Below are 9,844 nucleotides of genomic sequence, written 5' to 3'. Positions count from 1 at the left end.
TCAGACACAAGGGAGACCAGCCATCATAGCTGCCTGGTAAGCAATTTGCTTAATCTCTGAGTGGATAAGGTATCAGTAACTGACAGCTGGTCTTTTTCATTCTGCAGCAGTTTTCCAAAGGCAGCGGAATGATATCAATGACCTGACTGACACATTACTTATCAATAATGCTGCAACATTGCTTTTCTAGAAAAGGACAATATCTTTCCTCCTTTATTAATTAACATTGCCTTCTCTTCCAAAAAATTGGCGTCACGTCTAAATCTCCTTATGTTCTTGTATATAAAAAAACTGTTTCTCAAACTGGATTTTCCAGGCAGAGAGTCACCGCATATTTGAGAATCGGTATGGTCATCAGGGTTGGAGGTCACAGGTCGCAATAGGCTGCTACATGAATGGCAGCATGGGCCAGTTTGAAATTGGGGGTGGACCAGCAGAGAAGCCAGCTGGAGAATGAGGCAGATCCTGGCCTGAAATCAGGCAGATTGCACTTTTCAAGACTGCTCTGCAATTTTATAAATATCCTGCACGGCTTGGACAGCCCCGCCCCCATCCCACTCACATCCCTATGCCAAGGGCTCCATTTTATTAAGTGCAAAATTAGAAAATCAGGTCATAAACATCCAGCAAATTGGGAAATTGGGCCCAGAAACAATTCACAAATAGATGAGTGTGATTTGAATGACAGCACTGCCTGGTGGTCAGAGGCTGTAGTTGCATCAAAGAAAAAAAATAAAAAGTGAAGGTAAAATCGCCATAGTCTAACCAAAGCATAGGGTTACTCTCTCATTAGAGCTGTAGGAAATTAGGCAACAGAGTTCTTACTGTTAAATCACATTATGGTGGCTGATTAGCTCAGTTTTTATTCATTCATGGGATGTGGGTGTTGCTGGCTGGACCAGCATTTATTGCCCGTCCCTAGTTGCCCTTCAGAAGGTGGGCTGAGCTGCCTTCTTGATCCACTGCACTTCTATTTGCTGTACATTGACCCACAATACCATTAGGGAGGGAGTTCCAGGATTCTGACCTAGTGACAGTGAAGGAATGGTAACATATTTCCAAGTCAGGATGGTTAGTGACTTGGAGAGAAACTTGGAGGTGATGGTGTTCCCATGTGTCTGCTGCCCTTGTCCTTCCAAATGGAAGTGGTTGTATGTTTGGAAGGTGCTGCTTAAAAAGCTTTGGTAAATTTCTGAAGTGCATCTTGTAGATACCTCATACATACTGCTGTTACTCAGTGTTGGTGGTGGGGGGAGTGGATGATTGTGAATGTGGTGCCAATCAAGTGGGCTGCTTTTTCCTGGATGGTGTCAAGCTTCTTGAGTATTGTTGGTGCTGCACCATCCAGATAAGTGGGGGAGTATTCCATTACACTCCTGACTTATGCTTCGTCGATGGTGGATAGGCTTTGGGGAGTCAGGAAGTTAGTTACTCACTGTCGTATTCCTAGCCTCTGTCCTGCTCTTGTAGCCACTGTGTTTATGTTGTGAGTCCATTTGAGTTTCTGATCAATGGTAATTCCCAAGATATTGATAGTGGGGGATTCAGTAATGGTAACACTATTGAAAGTCAAGGGGTGGTGGTTGGATAGTCTCTTATTGGTGATAGTCATAGCCTGACATTTGTTATTTGCCACTTGTCAGCCCAAGCCTGGATATTGTCCAGATCTTGTTGCATTTGAATATGGACTGCTTCAGTATCTGAGGAGTTGTGAATGGTGCTGAACATTGTGCAATCATTGGTGAACATCCCCACTTCTGACCTTATGATGGAGGGAAGGTCATGATGAAGCAGCTGAAGATTGTTGGGCCTAGGACACTCCCCTGAGGGACTCCTGCAGAGATGTCCTGGAGCTGAGATGACTGCCCTCCACCAACCAAAACCATCTTCCTATGTTTCAGATATGACTCCAACCACCAGAGAGTTTGTACCCGATACCCATTGATTCCAGTTTTACTATGGCTCTTTGATGCCACACTCAGGGCTGACACTCTCCCCTCCCCTCTGGAATTCAGCTCTTTTGTCCATGTTTGAACCAAGGCTGTAATGTGGTCAGGAGCTGAGGGGCCCTGGGGGAACCCAAACTGGGTGTCACTGAGCAAGTTATTGCTGAGGAGGTGCTGCTTGATAGCACTGTTGATGACCCCTTCCATTATTTTACTAATGATCGAGAGTAGACTGATGGCTGTAGACTAATATCTGTGAAGCTTGGACCACGGAGGAACCTGAGATGTATCATCCACTTGACACTTCTGGCTGAAGATTGCTGCAAATATTTCAGCTTTATCATTTACACTGATGTGCTGGGCTCTTCCATCATTGAAGATGGGGATATTTGTGGAACCTCCTCTTCCAATGAGTTGTTTAATCATCCATCACCATTCCTGACTAGATGTGACAGGACTGCATAGCTCAGATCCAATCCATTGGTTGTGGGATTGCTTAGCTCAGTCTGTCACTTGCTGCTTATGCTGTTTGGTAAGTAGGCCTGTTTGGTGGCTTCACCAGGTTGACACCTCATCTTCAGCTACGCCTGGTGCTGTCCCTGGCATGCCCTCCTGCACTCTCCATTCAACCCAGGGTTGATCCACTGGCTTGATGGTAATGGTTGAGTGGGGGATATGCTGGGCCATGAGGTTACAGATTGTACTGGATTACCGTTCTGCTGCTGTTGCTGTCCCACAGGTCTCATGGGTGCCCGTTATGGAGCTGCTAGATCTGTTTGAAGGATGTCCCATTTAGCATGGTGATAGTACCTCACAACATAATGGAGGGTATTCTCAATGTGAAGGTGGGATTTTGTCTCCACAAGGACTATGCGGTGGTCACTCTTACCGATACTGTCACATCTGCAGCTGGCAGATTGGTAAGGATGAGGTCAGGTATCTTTTTCACTGTTTGTTGTTTCCTCACCACCTGCCACAGACGCAGTCTAGCAGCAATGTCCTTTAGGACCTGACCAGCTCAATCTGTAGTACTGCAGCGAGCCACTCTTGGTGATGGAGATTTAAATCCTCATCCAGAGGACATTTTGTGTCCTTACCATCCTCAGAGCTTCCTCCAAGTGTTGTTCACCTTGGAGGAGTTCCAGTTCATTAGCTGAGGGAGGATGGTGTGTGGTAATCGGCATGAGGCCCATGTTTAACCTGAAGCCATGAGACTTCCTGGGATCCGGAGTCAATGTTGAGAACTCCCATGGCAAACCCCACCCCTTCCGACTGTATCCCACTGTGCTGCCCCCTCTGCTGGGTCTGTCCTGCCGATGGAACAGGACATACCCAGAGATGGTAATGGTGGAGTCTGGGATATAGTCATACTCATGGAATCATACCTTACACACAATATCAGGCTGTTGTTTGATGGGTCTGTGAGATAGCTCTCCCAACGTTGTCACTAACCTCCAGATGTTAGTGAGGAGGATGTTGCAGGGTCGACAGGGGTATTTCTGCCTTTGACTTTTCTGATGCCAGGTCAATGCCCAGTGATCTGTTTGTTTTCATTTCTTTGTTGGGACTTTGTAGCGATTAGTACAACTGCATGACTTGTTAGGCCATATCAGAGGGCAGTTGAGGGTAAAGCACATTGCTGCGGGTCAGGAGTTACATATAGGCCAGACCGGGTGAAGATGGCAGATTTCCTTCCCTGAAAGACATTAGTGAACCAGATGGGTTTTTTTGACAATCGACGGTAATTTCATGGCCATCAGTAGATTCTTCATTCCAGATGTATTGGATTCAAATTCCACCATCTACTGCAATTTGAAATGGTAGTAATGGTGTGGTCCTGGTCCAGCTGCAGTAGATTCAGGAGCTGTGTTTTCCCATGGAGCCTGGAAAATTACTGTGAACCATGCTGGCAAAACCTATCACAGACAGTGCTGGGAGTGACCGTTCAACAGAGACAGAGCTCCTGGCCTGGCCTTAGGCCCACACACCTGACCTGAAACGATGCTATAAATGTCAATTTGAAAAGGCTCTTTATAATTGCTTAGCTCAACTAATTCAATTATGAATGATGTCTTATTATTACAACAATTAGTTTTGCAGGTTATCAGGTGAACATGGTACAATCTCTTTGGTAATGTGTACATTATAGTCTCCTCGGTTCCTCTCCCTGCTGTAGGTCTGATAAATCTTGAAGTGGGCATATTTCTCTGATTTTATCCAGTGCTTCTCAATATTCTTCTTACCAAAGAAATTCTGGTTCATAATTGTTGCCAGAGAAGTGAATCATGTAAATTCACAGCCTTTTATTTTTCTTTATTTTTGGATTGTGGACCAAAATGGGAAAAGGATACAGCTTTAAGCTGAGTAGACCATGGACAGAGATGACGCAGCTTTAAGACAAGTTGCTGGAACTCATTGTGAGTTGTGTTTACACTGTTGCTTTGTTTAAGCAGTGCGGCAAGGTGCTGGAGAGCCATCAGCAGCCTGGTTGGGGATTCTGACCAGCTTTACCCAGAGACAGGCTGTTGGTTGGTTAATCAGGACCAGTTGTGGGGTCAGGAGTCATCGGCATGACAACAACTCTCTGATTGGCCCTTGGGCAGCTGCCCAGTCAGTGTGTGAGCAATCCTGCAGCAGAAAGCCTCTTGACTCTACAATGGCAGCACTGCTCTCTCCATACAGAGAAGGAACAAACATTTGGAAGAAAGTGAGCTCGCTATTCTCTCTCCCCATCTTCCTGGAAGCTGCTGCCTCGAACCAGGGACTGAGACAACTGCAACTGCAGTAAAGAACTGAAAGGATTTGGGAAGAAGATAAAGAAGATGATTGGAGATCGGAAGGACTTGGAGGAAACAAAAGGACACCGTGTTGAATCCTGTGGCCTGGTGCTATTGAACTGTGCTCCCCTAATATATTTTCTCCATTCGTAACATCAATATTTTTTGTTTGTGTCTGTCTGCAAGCGTGTTTAAGGGTTTAAAGAAGGGTAGAGTTATAAGCTCATCCCCACCCCATCCCACACCTCGACCCATCATCCACTCCCACCCCCACCCCCAGATTATCGTGTTCATCTCTGCTGGAATGCTGAGTTCCACGGGGAACCCTGGAGTGGGTTTTTAATGAATGTCAATGTTGTCTGTGCAGAAACAATTCACTTCTTTGATCTTCATTAGAAAAGGCTGAATACCAATAGTTGACAGCAAATTATATCCAGGTGTCTAGAGCCAAAGGCTGTTTACTTCAGTCCACCTTAGATCAACCTGCTTCCATTCCTTTGGGCAATACATTTGACAATCTGAGAAACTTCCTTAAAACAACTTGGAAAATCTGCTCTATCCCCAGTTTTCCTGGCCATTACCGCTGGGAAATCTGCTGTTTAATCTGGGACTACATTGACCTGGCTGTTAGAATTAGCTGCTCATTAGCATAGATTTAACATTAATAGAGCTGTTCATAACAATGTGAGGATTCTGATCTCCCAGGACACAAATGAAAGAAACATCAAGGATAAAAGATGAAATAGTGAATTGAATATAAATGAGTAAATGTCTCTTCTATTGTGTTTGATGGCCGTTTCATATGTTGAAGGTGCTGTTTAGGCAAGATGATTCCTCCAACAATAATGTTTGCATTTATATAGTGCCTTTCAGGCTGAGTCACTTTGAGGTGCTCTAGAGGATGTATTATTTCAGAAGCAGAGAGTTGCTACACAGTCAAAGAAAAGTCTATCCTGAAACAACAGCAATGAAATAGAGTCATAGAGTCATAGAGATGTACAGCACGGAAACAGACTCTTTGGTCCAATACACCCATGCCGACCAGATATCCTAACCTAATCTAGTCCAATTTGGCAGCATTTGGCCCATATCCTTCCATTCCTGATGTGGGCTTTTGCCCGAAACGTCGATTTCGAAGCTCCTTGGATGCTGCCTGAACTGCTGTGCTCTTCCAGCACCACTAATCCAGAATCTGGTTTCCAGTATCTGCAGTCATTGTTTTTACCCCATATCCTTCCAAACCTTTCCTATTCATATTACCCATCCAAATACCTTTTAAATGTTGTAATTGTACCAGCCTCCACCACTTCCTCTGGCAGGTCATTCCATACACGTGCTCCTTCTGTGTGAAAAAGTTGCCCCTTAGGTCCCTTTTTCTATCTTTCCCCTCTCACCCTAAACCTATGCCCTCTAGTTTTGGACTCCCCCTGCTATGGGGAAAAGATTTTGTTTTTTCACTCTATCCATGTGCCTCATGATTTTATAAATCTCTGCAAGGTCACCCCTCAACCTCCGACGCTCCAGGGAAAACAGCCCCAGCCTAGTCAGTCTCTCCCTATAGCTCAAGCCTTCCAACACTGGCAACACCCTCGTAAATCTTTTCTGAACCCTTTCAAGTTTAACAATTTCCAATAGCAGGGAGACCAGAATTTAATGCAGTATTCCAAAAGTGGCCTAACCAATTTTCTGTACAGTTGCAACATGACCTCCCAACTCCTGTACTCAATACTCTGACCAATAAAGGAAAGCATACCAAACACCTTCTTCACTATCCTATCTACCTGCGACTCCACTTTCAAGGAGCTATGAACCTGCACTCCAAGGTCTCTTTGTTCAGCAACACTCCCTAGGACCTTTCCATTAAGTGTATAAGTCCTGCTAAGGTTTGCTTTCCCAAAATGCAGCACCTTGCATTTATCTAACTTAAGCTCCATCTGTCACTTCTCAGCCCATTGACCCATCTGATCAAGATCCCATTGTACTTTGAGATAATCTTTGTTAGTGGCCACTACACCTCCAATTTTGGAGTTATCTGCAAACTTACTGACCATACCTCTTATGCTCACATCCAAATCATTTATAAAAATGACAAACAGTGGAGGACCCAACACCGATGCTTGTCGCGCTGCACTGGTCACAGGCCTCCAGTCTGAAAAACAACCCTCCACCACCACCCTCTGTCTTCTACCTTTGAGCCAGTTCTGCATCCAATGGTTAGTTCACCCTGTATTCCATGAGATCTAACCTTGCTAACCAGTCTCCCATCGGGAACCTTGTTGAATGCCTTACTGAAGTCCATTTAGATCATGTCCACCACTCTGCCCTCATCAATCCTCTTTGTTACTTCTTCAAAGACTCAATCAAGTTAGTGAGACACGATTTCTCCCGCACAAAGCCACATTGACTATTCCTGAATCAGTCCTTGCCTTTTCAAATACATATAAATCCTGTCCCTCAGAATCCCCTCCCACAACACATCCACCACTGACGTCAGTCCCCAATCATTAACAGTTGCTTGGAACCTGACATACCCGTTGTTACATTAGAGTCAGTCTCAGTAGCAGTAACCTCACTGTCAGTGTTACATTCCCCTGAGAGTCCACCATTCCCTACACTTTCCAAAACAGCATACTTGTTTGAGATGTGGATAGCCACAGGAGACTCCCTCTCCTACCATTTCTGTGGAAGGGAGCAGATTACCAAGTGATCAGTGATGAAAGACAATTCTGATCTTTGAGGATCTTAAATTGTCTTAATCGCAATTAGAAGCTTGAGGTTATACCTTGACATTCCACATGGTACACTGGTCTTAAATGAGATACAAAACCTTCCTGCTTTGACTATGATTGTGAGTTATCGATCAAATGTCAGGGGGACATAGCAAACAATGTGGTTATTTGATGATTTGGTCTCAATAGAATGAACTTTCCCACAGAATGAATTGCCACTCGCTGGTTGACATTGACCTCCTGCTCTTCCTTTAGCCACGGTATTCAGTGTATCTACGGATGTTGTTATAACATGTGACCAGTTCTGGCCAGGATGTAACATCTATTCAGAGAGACGTTTTATAGTAATTAGTGGGATATGGACCTCGACAGCACAGCTGTTTATCATCCATCCCCAATGCCCCTGAGAAGGTGGTGATGAGCTGTCTTCATGAATAGTTGCAGTTTGTGTGGTGAACGGTTTGATGTTAGGGAATGGCTTTCTTGGCCAATCCAGAGGGCAATTACGATTTAATACCTCAGTGCAATCACATTCCACACTAACATTAATCGTTTAGTCAATATTTTTGCTGAAAAACAGTATAATGTATTTAAATAAGTACAGAATCAGCCACAGAGTAAACGATGTCGATCAGGTTTATAAATATCCAGTCTGTGAAATACCCACTGGATCCTTGCTGCTGATTTAAATAAATCTTGTTTAATCATTTGCTTTATTTGGTGAGCTTTAAGTGTGCACTTGGGAGCAGCAGACACCTGTCCTGTTGATAGGATGAACATGCTGAGGGTTTCGTTCTATTCTGGGCATTGAAATCCTGCTTTGTGTGAGGGAAGGGATGGAAAGGCAGTACCTGGTGAGAAATCTAACAAATTTAAAAAACTGGTTTTTCTTTTGACACAAGATGAGAAAGCAGCTCATCACAAATGTTGCTTTGTGATAGGGTTAGGGTTAAGGTTGTTTCCTGTTTGATGCCTCTATTTCATGATGCACGGCAACAGGGGCTATTTACCAGGAGGTCGTGTCCCACAGTATCTGACTTGCTCCTTGATCCATGAAGACTCAGGGCCAGGAAGTATTCCACGGTCTAAACACACTTACCAGCTTTTGAATGGCGGTCTGTAGGTTAGAACCACCTCGAGTGCATATCCAAGTCTGCTTTAAGTGGATCATTGATTTGCTTTGGGGGGTCAGTTAGCTGGGCAGCTGGTTTATAATGCAGACTAACCCCTACAGTGTGGCTCAGTTCCTGCTCTGACAGAGATGACAATAAAGGACTTTCCTTCTCGATCTCTCCCTTTGCCTGAGTCATGGTGACCCCCAGGTTAAACCACCAACAGATATCTCCCTCGAATGAGAGAGCAGCTTTATGGGGCATGTCAGCTTTATCTTTGCCACCGTTTCAGGCAGTGAGTTCCAGACTCTCAAAGCCTTTTGGGTGAAAAAGTTTCTTCTCCACACCCCTCTCCCAATTATTTGAAATCTATATCTCGGTTGCTGAGCCGAGGGAATTGTTCATCCCTAACAACATCTTCTTGTTGTCATTCCCAGATACAATCTACATGCCCTGTCCCTGGATCCTCTACCTCCCTGCCTGCCCTGTGTCACACTGTGGCCTGACCCAGACTAACTAATTTCCTCTGGTTATCTTAAACTAACCTTTGGTTTTATTGGATGCTGCATTGGATCATTACCACAAAACATTGAATGTTACAATAAGAAATGATTTCAGCAAAGGTCAAACTTTTAACGGCCATTAAAATCTGAAAATTCACACTTTCAGACACTCAGTTCTCATGCGCAGTGGGATGAGCAGCAGGTGATTGGTGCTGATGGACGTGAGCAGTTTAAACAGTGATTGGGAATATCACCAGTGTAACTCTAACCAGCAGGCTGTGACATACCACAGCACAAATAGACAAATATGGAAGTGTTCTGGTTTTGAGTTAGGCTTTGGGAGTTTGGGAATTTCACCTCACATTGGCACCTTCTCACACAAGCTAACTCTCAGCTGCATTTGGATCGAATAATTTAACGATTCCCAAGAGGCAGAAAATGATTATTTGTTGACGTTTGTTCCTTGAGGGGTTTTGTGAAGGCACTGCCTGTCACATACTGAGCCTGACTCTGAGCACCTTGACCTGATGAATCATCACCAGCTATCGTGGAGTTAGTCTATTTGGCCACAGGACCATGGAGCTAGTGAGTGAACGGTATTAGTCTCTGTTACTATATTTGTTCTCACTGTCCTGAGCTATGAGGTAAACACAAATGGTTAGTCGGTCAGGACTGTATGGTATCACTTTAAGAGACATGATTTAGAGATGCCGGTGTTGGACTGGGGCGTACAACCACCTGATGAAGGAGCAGCGCTCCGAAAGCTAGTGCTTCCAA

This window comes from Chiloscyllium punctatum, chromosome 16, assembly GCF_047496795.1.
Source record: "Chiloscyllium punctatum isolate Juve2018m chromosome 16, sChiPun1.3, whole genome shotgun sequence".
Classification (NCBI taxonomy): domain Eukaryota; kingdom Metazoa; phylum Chordata; class Chondrichthyes; order Orectolobiformes; family Hemiscylliidae; genus Chiloscyllium; species Chiloscyllium punctatum.
Note: the sequence above shows the minus strand (reverse complement) of the source record.